This window comes from Mirounga leonina, unplaced genomic scaffold (assembly GCF_011800145.1).
Source record: "Mirounga leonina isolate KUSES-001 unplaced genomic scaffold, KU_Mleo_1.0 Mir_174, whole genome shotgun sequence".
Classification (NCBI taxonomy): Eukaryota; Metazoa; Chordata; class Mammalia; order Carnivora; family Phocidae; genus Mirounga; species Mirounga leonina.
The window spans coordinates 27,337,387-27,357,956 of record NW_023270451.1 but is presented as its reverse complement, the minus strand read 5'-3'; positions in this window follow the sequence as shown (position 1 = coordinate 27,357,956).

Genomic DNA, 20,570 nt, shown 5'->3' with positions numbered 1-20,570 from the left:
AGGACTGTGATTCAACAGTCTTATACAATTCATAGTGTTCACCATAGCACATGCCCTCCCCAATGTCTATCACCTAGCCACCCCATCCCTCCCACCCCCACCACTCCAGCAACCCTCAGTTTGTTTCCTGACATTAAGAATTCCTCATATCAGTGAGGTCATATGATACATGTCTTTCTCTGTTTGACTTATTTAGCTCAGCATAATACCCTCCAGTTCCATCCACATCGTTGCAAATGGCAAGATTTCATTCCTTTTGATGAGCTGCCTAATATTCCATTGTATATATATACCACATCTTCTTTATCCATTCATCTGTCGATGGACATCTTGGCTCTTTCCACAGTTTGGCTATTGTGGACATTGATGCTATAAACATCGGAGTGCATGTACCCCTTCAGATCCCTACATTTGTATCTTTGGGGTAAATACCCAGTAGTGCAATTGCTGGGTCGTATGGTAGCTCTATTTTCAACTTTTTGAGGAACCTCCATACTGTTTTCCCCAGTGGCTGCACCAGCTTGCTTTCCCACCAACAGTGTAGGAGGGTTCCCCTTTCTCTGCATCCTTGCCAACATCTGTGGTTTCCTGACTTGTTAATTTTAGCCATTTTGACTCGTATGAGGTGGTATCTCATTGAGGTTTTGATTTGTATTTACCTGATGCCGAGCAATGTTGAGCACTTTTTCATGTGTCTGTTGGCCATTTGGATGTCTTCTTTGGAAAAATGTCTGTTCATGTCTTCTGCTCATTTCTTGATTGGATCATTTGTTCCTTGGTTTTGAGTTTGATAAATTCTTTATAGATTTTGGATACTAGCCCTTTATCTGATATGTCATTTGCAAATATCTTCTCCCATTCTGTCGGTTGTCTTTTAGTTTTGTTGACTGTTTGTTTTGCTGTGCAAAAGCTTTTTATCTTTTTTTTTTTTTTTGCAGTCATAGTGATAAATATTTTATTAAAAAAATAATAACCGAAGTTAGCAAATGTGAGGAAAAAGGCATTCCTATACACCGTTGTTAGATGAAATTGGTAAATCCTTCCTGAAGGGTGATTTAGCAGTGTGTTTCAAAAATTTTAAATATGCTGTCCCTTTTTTAAATTTATTTTTTTATTTTTTTATTTTTTATTTTTATTTTTTTTTAATTTTATTATGTTATGTTAGTCACCATACAATACATCATTAGTTTTTGATGTAGTGATCCATGATCCATTGTTTTCGTATAACACCCGGTGCTCCATGCAGTACGTGCCCTCCTTAATACCCATCACCGGGCTAAACAATCCCCCCTCCCCCCTCCCCTCTAAAACCCTGTTTGTTTCTCAGGTCCATAGTCTCTCATGGTTCATCTCTTCCTCCAATCCTCCCCCCATTTTTCCCTTCCTTCTCCTAATGTCCTCCATGTTATTCCTTATGTTCCACAAATAAGTGAAACCATATGATAATTGACTTTCTCTGCTTGACTTATTTCACTTAGCATAATCTCCTCCAGTCCCATCCATGTTGATGTAAAAGTTGGGTATTCATCCTTTCTGATGGCGGAGTAATATTCCATTGTATATATGGACCACATCTTCTTTATCCATTCATCTGTTGAAGGGCATCTCGGCTCTTTCCACAGTTTGGCTATTGAGGACATTTCTGCTATGAACATTGGGGTGCATATGCCCTTCTTTTCACTACATCTGTGTCTTTGGGGTAAATACCCAGGAGTACAATTGCTGGGTCATAGGGTAGCTCTATTTTTAAATTTTTGAGGAACCTCCACACTGTTTTCCAAAGTGGCTGTACCAACTTGCATTCCCACCAACAGTGTAAGAGAGTTCCCCTTTCTCAACAACCTCTCCAACATTTGCTGTTTCTTGCCCTGTCCATTTTGCCATTCTAACTGGTGTAGGTGGTATCTCAATGTGGTTTTGATTTGGATTTCCCTGATGGCTAATGATGATGAACATTTTTTCATGTGTCTGTTAGCCATTTGTATGTCTTCTTCAGAGAAGTGTCTTTTCATATCTTCTGCCCACTTTTGGACTTGATTATTTGTTTTTTGGGTGTTGAGTTTGAGAAGTTCTTTATAGATTTGGGATCCCAGCCCTTTATCTGCAGTGTCATTTGCAAATATCTTCTCCCATTCTGTGGGTTGCCTCTTTGTTTTGTTGACTGTTTCCTTTGCTGTGCAGAAGCTTTTTATCTTGATGAAGTCCCAAAAGTTCATTTTTGCTTTTGTTTCACTAGCCTTTGGAGATGTATCTTGAAAGAAGTTGCTGTGGGCGATGTCAAAGAGGTTACTGCCTATGTTCTCCTCTAGGATTTTGATGGATTCCTGTCTCACATTGAGGTCTTTCATCCACTTTGAGTTTATCTTTGTGAATGGTGTTAGAGAATGGTCAAGTTTCATTCTTCTGCATGTGGCTGTCCAATTTTCCCAGCACCATTTATTGAAGAGACTTTTTTCCATTGCATGTTTTTTCCTGCTTTGTCAAAGATTATTTGACCATAGAGTTGAGGGTCCATATCTGGGTTCTCTATTCTGTCCCATTGGTCTGTATGTCTGTTTTTGTGCTAGTACCATGCTGTCTTGGTGATCACAGCTTTGTAATATAGCTTGAAATTGGGCAACGTGATGCCCCCAGCTTTGTTTTTCTTTTTCAACATTTCCTTGGCGATTCAGGGTCTTTTCTGGTTCCATACAAATTTTAGGATTGTTTGTTCCAGCACTTTGAAAAATGTCATTGGAATTTTGATCAGGATGGCATTGAAGGAATAGATTGCTCTGGGTAGCATAGACATTTTAACAATGTTTATTCTTCCGACCCATGAGCATGGAATGTTTTTCCATCTTTTTGTGTCTTCTTCAATTTCTTTCATGAGTGTTTTGTAGTTCCTAGAGTATAGATCCTTTACCTCTTTGGTTAGGTTTATTCCGAGGTATCTTATGGGTTTTGGTGCTATTGTAAATGGAATCGTTTCTCTACTTTCTCTTTCTACAGTTGCATTGTTAGTGTATAAGAAAGCAACTGATTTCTGCACATTGATTTTGTATCGTGCCACATTACTGAATTGCTGGATGAGTTCTAGTAATTTGGGGGTGGAGTCTTTTGGGTTTTCCACATAAAGTACCATGTCGTCTGTGAAAAGAGAGAGTTTGACTTCTTCTTTGCCAATTTGAATAACTTTTATTTCTTTTTGTTGTCTGATTGCTGTTGCTAGGACTTCTAGTACTATGTTGAACAACAGTGGTGAGAGTGGGCACCCTTGACGTGTTCCTGATCTTAAGGGAAAGGCTCTCAGCTTTTCCCCAGTGAGGATGGTATTTGCTGTGGGTTTTTCATAGTTGGATTTTATGAACTTGAGGAATGTTCCCTCTATCCCTATACTCTGGAGAGTTTTAATCAGGAAAGGATGTTGTATCTTGTCAAATGCTTTTTCTGCATCAATAGAGAGGACCATATGGTTCTTCTCCCTCCTCTTATTAATGTGTTCTATCACATTGATTGATTTCTGAATGTTGAACAACTCTTGCATCCTGGGGATAAATCCCACTTGGTCATGGTGGATGATCCTTTTAATGTATTGTTGGATCCTATTAGCTAGGATTTTGTTGAGCATTTTGGAATCCATATTCATCAGGGATATTGGTCTGAAATTCTCCTTTTTGTTGGGGTCTTTGCCTGGTTTGGGGTAAGATAATGCTGGCCTCATAGAATGAGTCTTGAAGCTTTCCTTCTGTTTCTATTTTTTGAAACAGCTTCAGTAGAATAGGTATTATTTCTTCTTTGAATGTTTGGTAGAATTCCCCAGGGAATCCATCAGGCCCTGGACTCTTGTTTTTGGGGAGGTTTTTGATCACTGCTTCAATCTCGTTACTGGTTATTGGCTTATTCAGGTTGTCAGTTTCTTCCTGTTTCACTCTTGGTAGTTTATAGGTTTCCAGGAAGGCCTCCATTTCATCCAGATTGCTCAGTTTATTGGCATATAGTTGTTGATAATAATTTCTAATAATTGTTTCTATTTCCTTGGTGTTAGTCGTGATCTCTCCCCTTTCATTCATAATTTTATTAATTTGGGTCCTTTCTCTTTTCTTTTGGATAAATCTGGCCAGTGGTTTATTGATCCTATTAATTCTTTCAGAGAACCAACTTCTAGTTTCATTGATCTGATCTATTGTGTTTCTGGTTTCTAATTCATTGATTTCTGCTCTAATTTTAATTATTTCTCTTCTAATGCATGGCTTAGGCGTCATTTGTTGCTTTTTCTCTAGTTCTTTAAGGTGTAGAGTTAGTTGGTGAATTCGGGATTTTTCTGTTTTTTTGAGTGAGGCTTGGATGGCTATGTATTTCCCCCTTAGGACCGCCTTTGCAGTATACCATAGGTTTTGGACTGATGTGTTTTCATTCTCATTGATTTCCATGAATTTTTTAAGTTCTTCTTTGATTTCTTGGTTGACCCAAACTTTCTTGAGCAGAGTGGTCTTTAGCTTCCAAGTGTTTGAATTTCTGCCAAATTTTTTTCTTGTGATTGAGTTCCAGTTTTAGAGCATTGTGGTCTGAGAATATGCAGGGAATAATCTCAGTCTTTTGGTATTAGTTGAGACCTGATTTGTGACCCAGTATATGGTCTATTCTGGAGAAGGTTCCATGTGCGCTCGAGAAGAATGAGTATTCTGTTTTTTTAGGGTGGAATGTTCTGTAAATATCTATGAGGTCCATCTGGTCCAATGTATCATTCAAAGCTCTTGTTTCCTTGTTGATTTTCTGCTTAGATGATCTGTCCATTGCTGAAAGTGGAGTATTGAGGTCTCCTACAATTAACATATTGTGATCAATATGACTCTTTATTTTGGTTAACAGTTGGCTTATGTAGATGGCTGCTCCCATGTTGGGGGCATAGATATTTACAATTGTTAGATCTTCTTGTTGGATAGACCCTTTAAGAATGATATAGTGTCCTGTGTCTCTTATTACAGACTTTAGTTTAAAATCTAATTTGTCTGATATAAGAATTGCTACCCCAGCTTTCTTTTGAGGTCCACTGGCATGGAAGATAGAGCTCCATCCCTTCATTTTCAGTCTGGATGTATTTTAGGTTCCAAATGAGTCTCTTGTAGACAGCATATGGATGGGTCCTGTCTTTTTATCCAATCTGCAACCCTGTGCCGTTTTATGAGAGCGTTTAGGCCATTCACATTGAGAGTGATTATTGAAAGATATGAATTAATTGTCATCATGTTGCCTGTGAAGACATTGTTTTTATAGATTGTCCCTGTAAATTTCTGTTGTAGATCACACTGGGGTATTTCTCCTTTTATAGAACCCCCCTTAATATTTCTTGCAGGGCCGGCTTAGTGGTCACATATTCTTTCAGTTTCTGCCAGTCGTGGAAGATTTGCAACTCTCCATCCACTTTAAATGAAAGCCTTGCTGGATAAAGTATTCTTGGCTGCATGTTCTTCTCATTTAGTACCCTGAATATGTCTTGCCAGGCCTTTCTGGCTTGCCAGGTCTCTGTGGATAGGTCTGACGTTATTCTGATGTTCCTCCCTCTGTACGTAAGGAATCTCTTCCCCCTAACTGCCCTTAAGATGGTTTCCTTGGTTCTAAGATTTGCAAGTTTTACTATTACATGCCAGGATGTTTGCCTGTTTTCCTTGATCTTGGGAAGGGTCCTCTCTGCCTCTAGGATGCGAATGTTTGTTTCATTCCCCAGATTAGGGAAGTTCTCAGCTACAATTTGCTCAAATACATCTTCTAGTCCTCTCTCTCTCCACTCTCTCTGGGATTCCAATTATTCTGACATTGGAATGCTTCACGGTGTCACTTATTTCTCTGATTCTATTTTCATGGATTCTGAGTTGTTTTTCCCTGGCCTCCTCTTTTCCCTTTTTATCTATTATATTGTCTTCTGGGTCGCTTATTCGTTCTTCTGCCTCAGTTACCCTAGCTGTTAGATTATCAAGATTGGATTGGATCTCATTGATAGCATTTTTAAGTTCTGCCAATTCACCTTTTATTTCTGCCCTTAGAGACTCTATGTTGCAATTAATTGATTTCTCCATTCTAGCCATTGTCTTCACAATTGCTAGCCTGAATTCCATCTCCGACATCTTGGTTATATCTGAATCCATTTGTAAATCTGCAGCCTAAGTCATAATCTCTGAGTCTTTTCTGTTTTGGGGGCTCCTCCTCCTAGTCATTCTGTTGATGGGTGTTTGAGGGAATGTATAGAGTCCATATTATTGAGCAGAACCCAAGCAAGATGCACCTGTTTTCTTGGGACCTTAGGGTTGCTGGCCTCTTGTTTTCCCAGCCTGTCTTCTGTGGGAGGAGCCTGCCGCGCTGTTACTCAGGCAACCCTGTTTGGGCGGACTTGCCCTGCCCCGCTGTGGCGGGGGATGGGCTCAGTGGGAATCAGTCTTTGGGGCTTTTGTTCTCTGGCGCCTTTCCCTGGCGGCTTTCCGCGTCTCTTCCGCGAGTCAGAGCAGAAGAGACCATTTCCAACCCTCTGCCTCAGAGCAGAGAGACTGCAGTCTGTTCTTCAGTGAGCTCTCCAGGCCACACCGTCTCCGTTTCTGTCCGTGCTGCTATAAACTGCAGCATCCTGGGTTGTGTACCCCTCTGCAGCACTCCCAGTCCTGCTTCCAGGTCAGCGTGGCATGGCCCTGCCCTTTGTGCTTCTAAAACTGCCAGCTGCTCCCAGTTCACGCACGCATGACTCTACCGCTCCGGGTTTCCACCCTGGGGGCTGCAGTTCACTGGCAGGACCCCGGTGCTCCGGGTTTCTGTCCCGGGGTCTGCAGTTCGCGTCCATGCGACTCCACCGCTCCGGGTTTCCTTCAGGGGGCTGCAGTTCACGTGTGCGTGACCCCGCCACTCTGGTTTTCCACCCTGGGGGCTGCCCTAAAGTCCTTTCCTGACGCTCCCGGTCTGCGAGTCTGTGCCCCGTCCGCAGCGTGCGAGGCTGTCGCTCACCGGCGGTGTGGGATCCCCATGGCCAGGCACCCTCCCACTGCCATTTATCCTCCGATATCTGCCCCCAGAATCACGGCTCTCCGCTTCGTACCTGAAAACCAACTGCCTGCGGTATTCTGTTTGTAGAGATCCAGATCTTCTTACATCTCAGGCTGGTTTCGTGGGTGCTCATAGTGGTCTGGTAGATATCCAGCTCAATTCCGGGGACCAGTTGAAATAGGGTCCCCTACTCCTCCGCCATCTTCCCCCCCCCCAAAAGCTTTTTATCTTGATGAAGTCCCAAGAGTTCATTTTTGCCCTTGCTTCCCTTGCTTTTGGTGATGTGTCTCGGAAGAAGTTGCTGCGGCTGAGGTCTAAGAGGTTGCTGCCTATGTTCTCCTTTAGGATTTTGATGGACTCCTGTCTCATATTGAGGTCTTTCAACCATTTGGAGTCTACTTTTGTGTGTGGTGTAAGGAAATGGTCCAGTTTCATTCCTCTGCATGTGGCTGTCCGATTTTCCCAACACCCTTTGTTGAAGAGACTGTCTTTTTTCCATTGGACATTCTTTCCTGCTTTGTCAAAGATTAGTTGACCATAGAGTTGTTTGCATTTCCCTGATGGTTAGTGATTTGGAGCATCTCCTCATAAACCTACTAGCCATTTGTATGTCTTCTTTGGAGAAATGTTTGTTCAGGTCCTTTGCCCATTTTTTATTGGGTTATTTGGTGTTTTGCTATTGAGTTATATATTTTATTTTATTTTATTTTTTAAGTTTTTTTTTAAAAGATTTTATTTATTTATTTGACAGAGAGAGAGACAGCGAGAGAGGGAACACAAGCAGGAGGAGTGGGAGAGGGAGAAGCAGGCTTCCCCGCGGAGCAGGGAGCCCGATGCGGGGCTCGATCCCAGGACCCTGGGATCATGACCTGAGCTGAAGGCAGACGCTTAACGACTGAGCCACCCAGGCGCCCCTTGAGTTATATATTTTAGATATTAACTCCTTATCAGATATATACACAAAATATTTCCTTTCATTTCATAGGTTGTCTTTTTATGTTGTTTCCTTAACTGTGTAGAAGCTTTTTAGTTTGATATAATCCACTTATTTTTACTTTTTTTACCTATGTTTTCGGTGTTATACCCCAAAATTCATTGCCAAGACCAATGTTTACAGTTTCAGGTCTTATATTTAAGTTTTTATTTCATTTTGAGTATATATCCCTAAAGTTAGTTGTATTTTTGGTTAGGTTATTTAGAAATAAGTATAAATATGAAGAGTTTTCACAATGCTTTGAGTAAATTTGCTATATATATACTCATAATTTTTAAAAAAACATGTTGAAATTCTTTTATTCCTTTAATAATTCCATTGCTTTAGAGACCAACTTTCTGTCACATCATGGAATTTATAAGAGGACAAGGTTCACCATTGTGCTGGCCTGCCATTTTATAATAATAGGAAATTAATATTCAGAATAAGGCATATTCACTAAATGACAATGTAACTTGTAATTGGTAGCAATGATATGGTACCAAAGAGCCTAATTTCCAATTTATTATAAAATAACTTTCATTTATTTAGACTGAAAATCCAAAGCATATAATATAGTTGTTCACTATTCAGTTTCATATTTAGCATCCTCTTAATGAGTTTACATAATGCATATACATAATATCTAGCAATGGCCAAAAAATGAGTAGATTGCTTTTATTCAGGCATATCTGAAAAAAATAGAAATTATTTATTAAAGAAGAAAAACAAGACTTCCACCTCCTTCTCAGTAACACTAAATAAATTGGCACTTTCTAATCCTAATAAATGCTTATTAGATTGCATTGAATTTCCTCCTATATATTATATGGTTGTTTTTTAATAAATGCATGTAGAAAAGTTAAAAATTAATTGAGATTTTAGTAAAATTAGATTCCCTCTTAGCTGTGCTTTTAAATAAGAGGTAAATGCTACAGGTGAGATTCAGAATTACTTCCAAGGGGACAAGGAATCTTCCTAATGGTTACTAAAATTTCATGCTTTTACAACTAATATGCATACCTGCAGAAAACACTTGCAATCTCTTATTGACCACATTTGATAAAACTAGAGCAGTTTCAGTTACTATCTTTAGAATTTGCAAAGGCCATTGCTACATTTTAGGCCAATTTTAATTCACTTGTGTTTTTTTTTTTTTAATGTTTTTCTTTTTTATTATCTTTTTATTTATTTGACAGAGACAGAGCAAACACAAGCAGGGGGAATGGCACGCAGAGAGAGGGAGAAGCAGGTTTCCCACCAAGCATAGAGCCTGATGTGGGACTCGATCCCAGGACCCTGGGATCACGACCTGAGCCAAAGGCAGCCACTTAACAACTGAGCCACCCAGGCACCCCAATTCACTTGTGTTTTAAAGCCACACTAGATTTACAACAAATATGTTTTTATCCCCCCCTTTTTTTTTAAGATTTTATTTATTTATTTGACAGAGAGAGACACAGCGAGAGAGGCAACACAAGCAGGGGCAGAGGGAGAGGGAGAAGCAGGCTTCCCAGGAGCAGGGAGCCCAATGCAGGGCTCGATCCCAGGACCCTGGGATCATAACCTGAGCCAAAGGCAGACACTTAATGACTGAGCCATCCAGGCGCCCCTTTATCCCCTTTAAATGTAATAAAATTTACTTAGCTATGAGTATATACGTTAGAGATATCTGTATCAATAGTTTGGCAGTTTGGTAACACCTATTTTGAAAAGCAAGATCTGCTGCATGAGTTAGACTGGACCCAGAACTTTATCATAGGAAGTTTTAGGATCTGCCTGAAGGTGCCCCTCAGGGGACCTCTAGGCAGAAGTAGTATTGCCAAGTATCTTTACATGAGTCTTAATTAGGTGTCTTGCTTTTTAAATAATATTCTCTTCACAGATATTTTGTAAAGTATGTGAGTATAACCTTGATTTTGGAAGTACAGAATGTTTATTCTCATGTTTCTTGCCAGAATTTACAATCTCATACTTTTTATCTAAGCATCATCAAAAATCTGAGTGTGAAAATTAAGATTTAAAGAGGATCGTCTGAAGGGCATGGTTTTAGGTATTCCGCTATATCTTGGTGTTATTAACCTAGAATCCAAGGCATTTACCAGGTATATAAATGTGCTTGAAATGAACCTTCAAGTCCCTAGATTAGATTATAAACACAATTGGTAACCATGCATGCCAAATATTGTGAACAATTTCAAGGAAAGGGTCTATAACTTTAATTGGATTATCACCTAGAAGATCATCAGCCCTTATTTCCATGCTAATGATTCCTAAATTTTGTATCTCTTGCCTAGATCTTTACAGTATGATTTATCAATGGTTCACTTAGTAATTCATAAATAAAATATGAACTGTTGAGAACTACGATTATAGACCAATAGTTCTCTATATTCACATTAGAACCCCTTGGGTGATTTTTTAAAATAATATATCCTTGGGTTGTATCCCTGACATATGGAATTAGAGAAGTGGGATGAAAACTACTTATCTGTATATTTCAAAAAGCTAGCTGGGAAACGCTGATTTATACCATGGGTATAGTAGAAAAGTATGGTCTTGTCAAGATTTAGAACAGAGGCAACTAATAACAACTCATTCATTCTATCATTTAGTAGTATCCACTGAGCCCCATGATGTATATGTGATGAAATTTCAATATTAAACTCCCTGTGTTCTCCCTTAAATCACCTCATGAGCAATCTAGTACAAAGCCTTCTCTAGGATGCTTGAAAGCACAAAATGGAAAGAGAATTTACCTTCTCTTCAGCTTAATATAAATAGAAACATAGAGCAGAATTAGAAGGTTATGACTATATTACTGTGCATGCAGTATTGTTTGAACTTTAATTTCAGAGTATGAATGAGAGAATTAAATGACTTTCATGGAAAAATGATAAAGGAAAAAGAAACTGGGTATAATATGTCTATTAACAAACATGTATACATCTGCATGCTATCTATATATTCTTTCTTTCACCCTGTCTTTGGTGAATGATGACTTGAAAAAAAGCAATAGAATATAAATAGGGCAAGCATGTCTGACAGCTATTCAACATCAGGCCAAGCTCTGTCATTCAGAGCAGCCAAGCAAACACATGCTATTGAATTCAACAGTCAGGCAATGCACTGATTATTCCCTGCTTGGGCCTTGAAGTACATTATTTGCTCTTTTCTGCTTTGCTCTGTGCCTCAGAAGGTTGATGATACATACTATCTTGCATCATCTGACCCCTCCAGCTCTCTTTTCAATTTAGGTTTGGCCAAAGAAATTCCTGGGAGCAGTTGGAGGGTGGAAACACTTCTCTCAATCTTGCTGCCCCTTTAGCTTTTGGCGAGGTAGTAGCTTCTAGCTGCTAGTCTCTGGGTGCTTTACCAGTGTCTTGGTGAGGCTCTTGACCCCATCTCAAACCCTATAAGTGATCCATCCATTAAACTTTCTCCAATTACCACTCCAAACACACATTTATGTCCTGCTGGACTGTATCTGATAGAGGCAGTCATGAGAGATTTCTTGAAAAACACTTGATAGAATCATATTTTTGAATGGTGCTAAAATCTGAAAAGCAGTGCATTCTTCCTTAATACAGGTCATTGGTATAACTACTGAAAACTGGTTTCAAAGAAAAAAAAAAACACTTCTTTTCAAGTGGAAGCCATTGTTTTCTTCAGTTTTATAAGTCAGCACTGTCTACCAGGTCTCCAGTGTTGACTTATAAGGGCAATCATCAGAAACTATTTTTTCTTTCCCCTTGGACATTGGCAATGATCTATCTGATACATACTATCTATGTAATATGTTGCCTACTAATTTAATATCTCAGGAAAGATATGGAATGATTGGGTACAGTATGAAGTAAGAATTGTGATTCTGAGCTCAAATAGAAATCTCGAAAGTAGATGAGGTAAGATACTAAGTAAGCTATAGTTGCTAATGGAGACTATCTAATAAGCTATATGCCAGAAAATGCACCAAAATGTACACATCTTACCCTTAAACCTTTACAATAACCTTAGAAGTCATTAATATCTTCATTTTAGCAATAAGCAAGTTGTGCCTTGGAGATTTATTTAATGTACTATCAGTCAGCAAGTGGAAAAGCTGGGGTTTAAACTCATTTCAGTCTGGCTTATTTGGTAACAGATATTGTGAAAACTTATACTATTCTCCTTGATGTCAAAAATAAAGTCTAAGGAATCACCCTTCAATAGTACTGGTGTTTAAAATTTACTCCATAACTCTTTGATCTCCCTTTATTTTTTTAGTTTTGATCAGAAAATGTTAACTATTTCAGTTGTCTCTTGCTACATAGCTAACTACCACAAACATTAATGGTTTAAAACAAACATTCTATTTTTCTCTTGATTTTGTTGTGTAAGAAATTGGGAAGGGCTCAGCTGGGTGGTTATATTCTGATCCAGGTGACGTCAGCTGGAACAGTTGGAGTTGGAGGATTCACTTTCAAAATGACCTTTCACTTACATATCTGGCACCTCAGTGCTTCTTGTCTTCTCTTTCCCTCCAAATAACTTCTCACAAATAATGGTCTTAGGGTACTCATGCTTCTTCCATTGTGGCCTCTGGTAGATCAAGATATGAGCTTCCAGTATTTTTAAAGTTATGCTCAGATCTGGCGGAGTGTCTCTTCCACCATGCACTATTGACCAAAGCAGTCACAGTCCAGCCCAGATTCATGGGAAAAGAAAATAAATCTTACCTCTCTCAATGGAAAGAGTGTCAAATGAATTGTGGCTGTATGTAATCTACCAGTTTTTATTCTGACACCTTTAATTTTTAACTATGTCTTTAATTCTTTTTTTCAGGTATTGTGATCCAAACTTTGTAGTTTTGTCATATTATATTCCTCACAGTCTTGTCAAGGAAATATTTTTTAAAAAATATTTAACAACTTTTTTAACATTGATACTTACCTTAAATCACTATTATGGCACTGTTGGTGTTTCCAGCAAATATTCACTCTGATAACTATTATGATTTTTTGTTTTAAATTGAGGAAGCTCAGGTTCCAAAATGCCAAGTAACTAGCCCCAAATTACATAGTTTATAAGTGGAAGAGTCCAAAGGGATTTGATAGCAGTTTTGCCTGATCTAATACTTGTCCTTATATTCTCTAAGAATGCCCAGCCACTTTTCTGGGAAGGCAATACTGGCAATATGCGATCTTCAAAGTAGTTTTAATTTATTTTCATTTATTTGGGTCTGTACTTGAGTTCTTAAAAGCATCCACTTTGTTCTTTTACCTTGTGTGTTTTTATGCATTTTGTAAGAAGATTCATTTGTAATTATGTAAGTTGAGGCCCTGAAAGAAGCAGATACCAAGAAAACATTAGATATAAAAAGATAAGATATATTGGGGAAAACACCTATGCAGGAAATGGGGGTGGATCAAGAGGGCAGAGACTGCCTTCATAATATGATACAGTTAAGGCACTTGTGAAAGAAAAGAAAGAAGAATTGGGTATGAAAAGCCTTGGATCAACAATACCATTCTGAGAAAATTAGTCATGTTGGTCGGGAATATCCAAGCAAAAGTTACCCATTGGAGGAGTTCCATGGTGGGCAAAAATTAGCCAGCTCTAATACCTGCTACCAAGCATAGTCATTGGCTAGAGGAAGCCCGGGAGCAGTGTAGACTCATTAGAACCAGTATGGTGGGCCAAAAGGGAGGCAGTTGGACTTTCATAAAACTATGCTCCCTGTAGTGGGTTCTCTTGAATAATATCTGAGCAGTGTATCTCCATGGTCATCAGGATCCATCACTTGCTACATATAGATCCACTGCTTTATATGTATTTGGGAAACAGCTCCTTCATTGTTTTCACAGACCCTTCTTTTGGAGGGGCATCTTAAAGAAGGACATTAGTGGAATGAACTACAGACCTATCACTGCAGTTGGTCTCATGGCTGCAACTGTTATTATACCTCCCCCTCCTCCTCTGCTAGTCTATATTCCTGTTAACCTTTGCTATCACTTTGGCAGGTAATGGAGGTTTACCTGGTGGTGTAACCTAGATCTTCATTCCTCCAGGGTCAGATGTGTGGTAATCATTCCTCAGGGATCTGGACACATAGTAATCATAATTTCTCAGACCAAGCTGCTTCACATGTCCATTCAAAGTGACAGTTGGTTAAGGAAATCCAAAAACTTACTCAAGTTGATCACTTGAATTTCAGATTTATTCCATTATGTAATTATGGATCTATATAAAAGTTTCCTCACCTCATTTTACTAACCAGGGTCATTAACCCTGTCAAGACAGTAAATGCTTTTTTCATTTGAAGTTCAATGGGGCCCTTGCTGGGTCCTGACAAAAGTATAGCCTTCTTGGGAACTAGGACCTCTAACACTGCAGGGCCCAGATTTGCAAGAATGGAAAGTACCAAGTACCTCAGTGGATTATTGGGAATGATGGTAAATTGAGCCACTCCTACTTCCACCCTTTTATCCCCAGCACCGTGTAGTCTTCTTCCTGGAGACATGGAGGTCTCTGATTTAATGCACATACAACATCCTGAAGTATGACTCCCATTCCTTGCAGTGACTTGCCTGCCTCCAAGGGGGGACTTTTGCTGTACTTTCAGCAGGCTGTTGTAGTGTTCTGCAGCTTCTGGATAGTGCAGCACTTGATATGACCAGTAGGTCCTATGGTTGTGGTCTCATTCCCACAACTCCTTCACTGTGAAGTGAATCCCCTTCTGAAATGCTATATTTTGTGGAATTCTCCTGTGAACCAGGCAATTCTCTGAGGCCTGAAGAGTCACGTTGACTGAGGTTCCAAAAGCAAGAAAAGCAAATTCATCCCCAGAATAGGTGTCTATGCCTGTAAGAAAAAACTGATTGCCTTTATAGATCAGAAAAGACATCAATGTATTTGACTTATTTCTCAGTGTCTGGTTTTTGTCTCCTCAGGAATATTACCATTTTACCAGCTTGGCACTGGTTTCCATTGCTGGAAAGTTGGGCATTCAACAGTAACAATAGATAACTAGGGATTCATTATATTCATGAGCCCATTGTGCAAATTTCAGGATGACCAATGAGGAAAGCTAGCTAATGCCAACTGGTTTAGTCATTTTGTCTAGTTAGTGTTCAGTGCCTATTGCATGGAAACTGCTTTCCAGTGGGCATGATGCTGGCAGTCTGACATGTCACATAGTGTTTGGGCCAGAGCTATAGTATAGGTAGAGAATGTGTTGCCTCCAGAAACCAGAAAGGCCTACAAAGCATTGAGCTTCCTTCTTTGTGGCAGAGAACGCCAAATGAAACAGTTTGTGTTTTGTTTTGTTTTGTTTTTTTAAGATTTTATTTATTTGACAGAGAGAGACAGCGAGAGAGGGAACACAAGCAGGGGGAGAGGGAGAAGCAGGCTTCCCGTGGAGCAGGGAGCCCGATGTGGGACTTGATCCTAGGACCCTGAGATCATGACCTGAGCCAAAGGCAGAAGCTTAACAACTGAGCCACCCAGGAGTCCCACAACAGTTTGTGTTTTACTGAGGGACAGATATCCCATTACACCCCTGATTGTAATTCAGTAGAGTGTCTTATAAATTCAATCAAGTATCAAACTCTTAAATCTTTTTAGAGAATATATCTAATCCTCCAGAGCACATTTATCTTATTAAGATCACTGATGTACTAGCCAGTTTTTGCTCACACTTCCAAAAAGCATGATGTCATCAATATAATGGATCAGTGTGATGTCCAGATGGTCCAGATATCTTTGGATTATGAGGGCAAGCTAACAGAGTCATGGGTAAAACTGTAAATAAATATTGTCATTTCTATGTGAGTGTAAACTGTTTCTGATCCTCTTTTCTGATCAGAATAGAAAAGAACTCATGCCAAATCAATGGCAGCATACCATGTATCAAAGACCTTATTAAACTGCTCTAACAAGGATACGACATCTGGTAGAGCAGCTAAAGTCAGAGCTGCTGCTTGGTTAAGCTTGCTATAGTTTATGGTCATTGTCCAGGTTCCATCTGGTTTTTACGGGGACAGACTGGCAAATCAAAAGGAGCATAATGGAGCTGCCATACATGCATTCTTGAGATTTTTAAAGGTGCACCAATCTCTGTCATTTTCCCTGGGATATATGGTTCTTGATTTATGATGTTCTCCAAGGCAGGCCTGGGGAGTGAGAAACGTAACTGCAGAGGTTTCTACTTGGTTTTCCACGTTATGATAGCTCTTACCACACACCCCAAGTTTGTACCAATTGCCAGGTTGTCGATCCAAATTATAGACTCAGGCACCAGGGGAAGGACCATGTGATGGACCCACACACCCCATAGATCCACTGTTTTATTCAGTATTCCATTTATTACCTGACACCTATAAGCCTGCATTCTATCTATGGAAGAATAGGGGGAGCATGATAATCTTTTGGCTAAGCATATATCATTGTCAATTCAGACCTTGTGTCCAATTGTTCTCCAAGTAGTTCCCTTTCCTCAGTGTCAGTCACCTGAGTAAATGGTTCTAGGTCCCTTTGGGGAGAGTTGGGAGTTGTCATAATACATACTTGCTACAATGCTGTGGGGTCCTTCCTCCTAGGGATCTGGTCACTTTTTCAGTCCATGGATTTTGAGCTGAAAATTGGTTCAAGTCCAAAATCTGAACAAGGGAGTGTGACTCTTTAAAATAAAAGCTTTCAACCTTCCATTGTTGCTTATATTAGCTGTGGGCTTGTCATATATGGCCTTTATTGTTCCTTCTATACCCATCTGTTGAGGTTTTTTTTTTTTTTTTATCATAGAAGGATGTAGAATTTTGTCAAATGCCTTTTCTGCATTTATTGAAATGATCATTTTATTAATGTAGCATACCTTTATTGATTTGAATATGTTGAATCATCCTTGCACTTATACAATTCAATAACAAAAAACCCAAATAATCTCATTAAAAATGGGCAGAGGACCTGAATAGACACTTTTTTCCTCCAAAAAAGATACACAAATGACCAATAGGTACATGAAAAGATGCTCAAAATCTCTAAAGATCAGGGAAACTCAGGTATAACCATAATTAGGTATTACTTCACATCTATTAGAGTGGCAATTATCAAAAGGAGAAGAGATAACAAGTATTGTCAAGATTTTGGGGAAATGGAACCCTTGTGCCCTGTTGATAGAAATGTAAACTGGTACGGTCACTATGGAAAACAGTATGGAGTTTCCTCAAAAAAATTAAAAGTAGAACAACCATGTGATACAGCATTTCCACTTCTAGATACATACCTGAAGGAACTGAAATCACTATCTCAAAGTGATATCTGCACCACCACGTTCATGACATCATATTCACAATAGCCAAGGCATTGAAATGACCGAAGTGTCCATTGATAGATGAAGGATAAAGAAAATCTGGTATATACATACAATGAAATATTCAGCCATAAAAAAAGCAAATCCTGACATTTACAACATGGATGAATTGGAGGCCATTATGCTGAGTGAAATAGATCAGACAGAGAAAGGCAAATATTATATGGTTTCATTTGTATGTGCAATCTAAAAAAGCTGCACTCATAGAGGGGTGCCTAAATGGCTCAGTCGGTTAAACGTCTACCTTCGGCTCAGGTCATGATCTCAGGGTCCTGGGATTGAGCCCCATGTTGGGCTCCCTACTTTGCGGGAGGTCTGCTTCTCCCCTTCCCTCCTTCCCTCCTCTCCCCCACCTTGTGTGCCCTCTCTCTCTCAAATAAATAAATACAACCCTTTAAAAAAATAAAAAATAAATTAAAAAGCTGCACTCATAGAAACAGAGAGGAATGGTGGTTGCCAGATGCTTCTGGGTAAAGGAAATAGAGATATATTGGTTAAAAGATATAAGCTTCCAATTATAAGATGAATAAATTTTGGAGATTTAATCTACAGCATGCTGGCTACAGATAGCCATACCATATTATATACTTGAAAGTTGCTAAGAAACTAGGTCCTAAATGCTTTAAAAAAAAAAATTTTAATTATGTGAGGTGACTGAGGTGTCAACAAACCATATTTTGGTCATTATTTCAATGATTCACATGATACATATCAAATAATCACATTGTACACCTTAAAATTCCACAGTGTCATATGTCAGTTATATCTCAATATAGTCGGGGAAAAAAAGAAATTATACCAGCTCTCTATAGTCTCTTGTAGAAAATCTAAGCAGAAGGAATACTTCCTAAGTCATTTTATGAGGCCAGCATTACCCTAATAGCAAAACCAAAGACATTACAAGAAAGGAAGTCTATAGACTGAAAACTCTGATGAACATAGATCTAAAAACATTCAACAAAATATTAGCAAATAAAATCTAATAATGTATAAAAATAATGATCTACAATGACTGAGATCTTTATATAACAAGGTTAGTATACAAAAGCCAATTGTGTTCCTGTATATCAGCAATGAGCAATTGGAATTTGAAATTAAATATATTTATATTTTATATATATATGAGATATATATTATATATTATATATTATATATTATATGTATATATAAACATATATAATAATCACACCAAAAATACTTTAGGTATAAGTCTAACAACATGTGTATAAAATCTATCTATCTATCTACCTATCTGCAGAAAACTACAAAATGCTGATAAAAGAAATCTGAGAAGATCTAAACTAATGTAGAGATAAACCATGGTTCATAGATTTGAAGATTCAATATTCATGTCAGTTTGACCCAACTTGATCTGTGTATTCAAAGCATTCCCAATCAAAACTCCAGCAAGCTATTTTGTAGGTATTAGCAAACTGATTCTAAAGTTTATACGGAAATGTGAAAGACCTAGAATAACCAACACAATACTAAAGAAAAACAAAATTGGAAGACTCACACTACTCTGTTTTAAGGCATGGTATAAAGCTATAGTAATCAAGACAATGTGGTATAGAAATAAATAGACAAAGATCTATAGAACAGAATTGAGACCTTATAAACTGAAATATATATAGTCAATTGATTTTTGACAAAAGCACAAAGGCATTCAATGAAGAAAGTATAGTATTTTCAACAAATTGTGCTAGAATAATTAGATTCAATACCAAAAAAACCAAACAAACAAAAAAAAGAAGCTAAACACATTCTTACATATTTTACTCCTTTCACAAAAAATAACTCAAAATGCATTATAGTCCTAATTGCAAAATGTAAAAGTATAAAACTTCTAGAATATAACAGGAGAAATCTACACAATCATAGTTGTTGTGATGAGTTTTTACATATAATGCCAAAAGCATTATCGTAGCAGTGAAAGAAAAAACTGGTAAGTTGGACTTTATTAAAATTTATTTTTAAATTTATTTATAATTTATTATAAATTTATTAAAATTTAAAACTTCTACAACATACACTGTTAAAAGAACCAAAATTAGCCCCAAAACTCAGAGATAGGCATATCTGATAAAAGACTTGAAATCCTTTAAAACTCAACAATAAGGAAACAACCCATAAATAATGAGTAAAAGATCTAAACAGCAAAGAAAAAATATACAGATGGAAAATAAGCAAATGAAAAGATGCTTAACATCATTTGTCATTAAGAGATGCAAGTTGAAACAAAGAAATAACCACTACACACTATTAGAATGACTAAAATCCAAAGAAACTCACAATACCAATTACTGATAGGAATATGGAGCAACAGGAATTCTCATTCATGCTGATGGTACAGTCACTTTGGAAGACAATTTGGAAACTTCTTACAAATCTAAACATAGTCTAACCATGTGATTCAACAGTCATGCTCCCAGATACTAACTTAACTGACTTAAAAACTTATGTGCACACAAAATCTACATGCAAATATTCATAGAAGCTTTACTCATAACTGTCAAATTTTGGTATCAACTACTATGTCTTTCAATAGGTGAATGCATAAATAAACTGTAGTATATTCACACAATAAAATGTTATTCAGAAATTTTTGGAATGAGCTGTCAAGCCCTGAAAAAATATGGAAAAATTTTCATGGAAATTTTTAAGTGAAGAAGAAAAAAAAAAAAAAACAGTCTGAAAAGGTTGTATACTGTATGATTGCAGTGATACAACATTCTGGAAAAAAGTAAAACTATAGAGATGACAAAAAGATCAGTGATTGCCAGGATTTTATGGGTGGGAGTGTGTGGGAAAGTTTAATAAGAAAAAGCACTGGGGATTTTTTAGGGTGATGAAACTATTTGTATTATAATGGTCAATATATGACACTTTGCCTAGAATCTTATAACTCCCAATGTAAAACGAATATATGCAAATTTTTACAAAATTATTTAGGAGGCTGGAGAATCCAAAATTAGGGTTCTCAGTGTTATAAAAGAACCTAACTGTGTTAAAAATGAATGAATAAAATGTCCCCACTGAAGGGGGAGTAAGGAAAATGGCTCTGACTTTGGAAATGAGTATAGTTTTAAGACTAAAGGCAAAATAAACCATACACAAACACTGTACTCTAGTTGATAAAGTTGTTTTCCTAAGGTGTAATCATTGATGGTTCTTAAAATATTATTTGTATATACTGGATTGAAGAAATAAGTAAATAAGTGGCAGATGATGAGAGCCAGG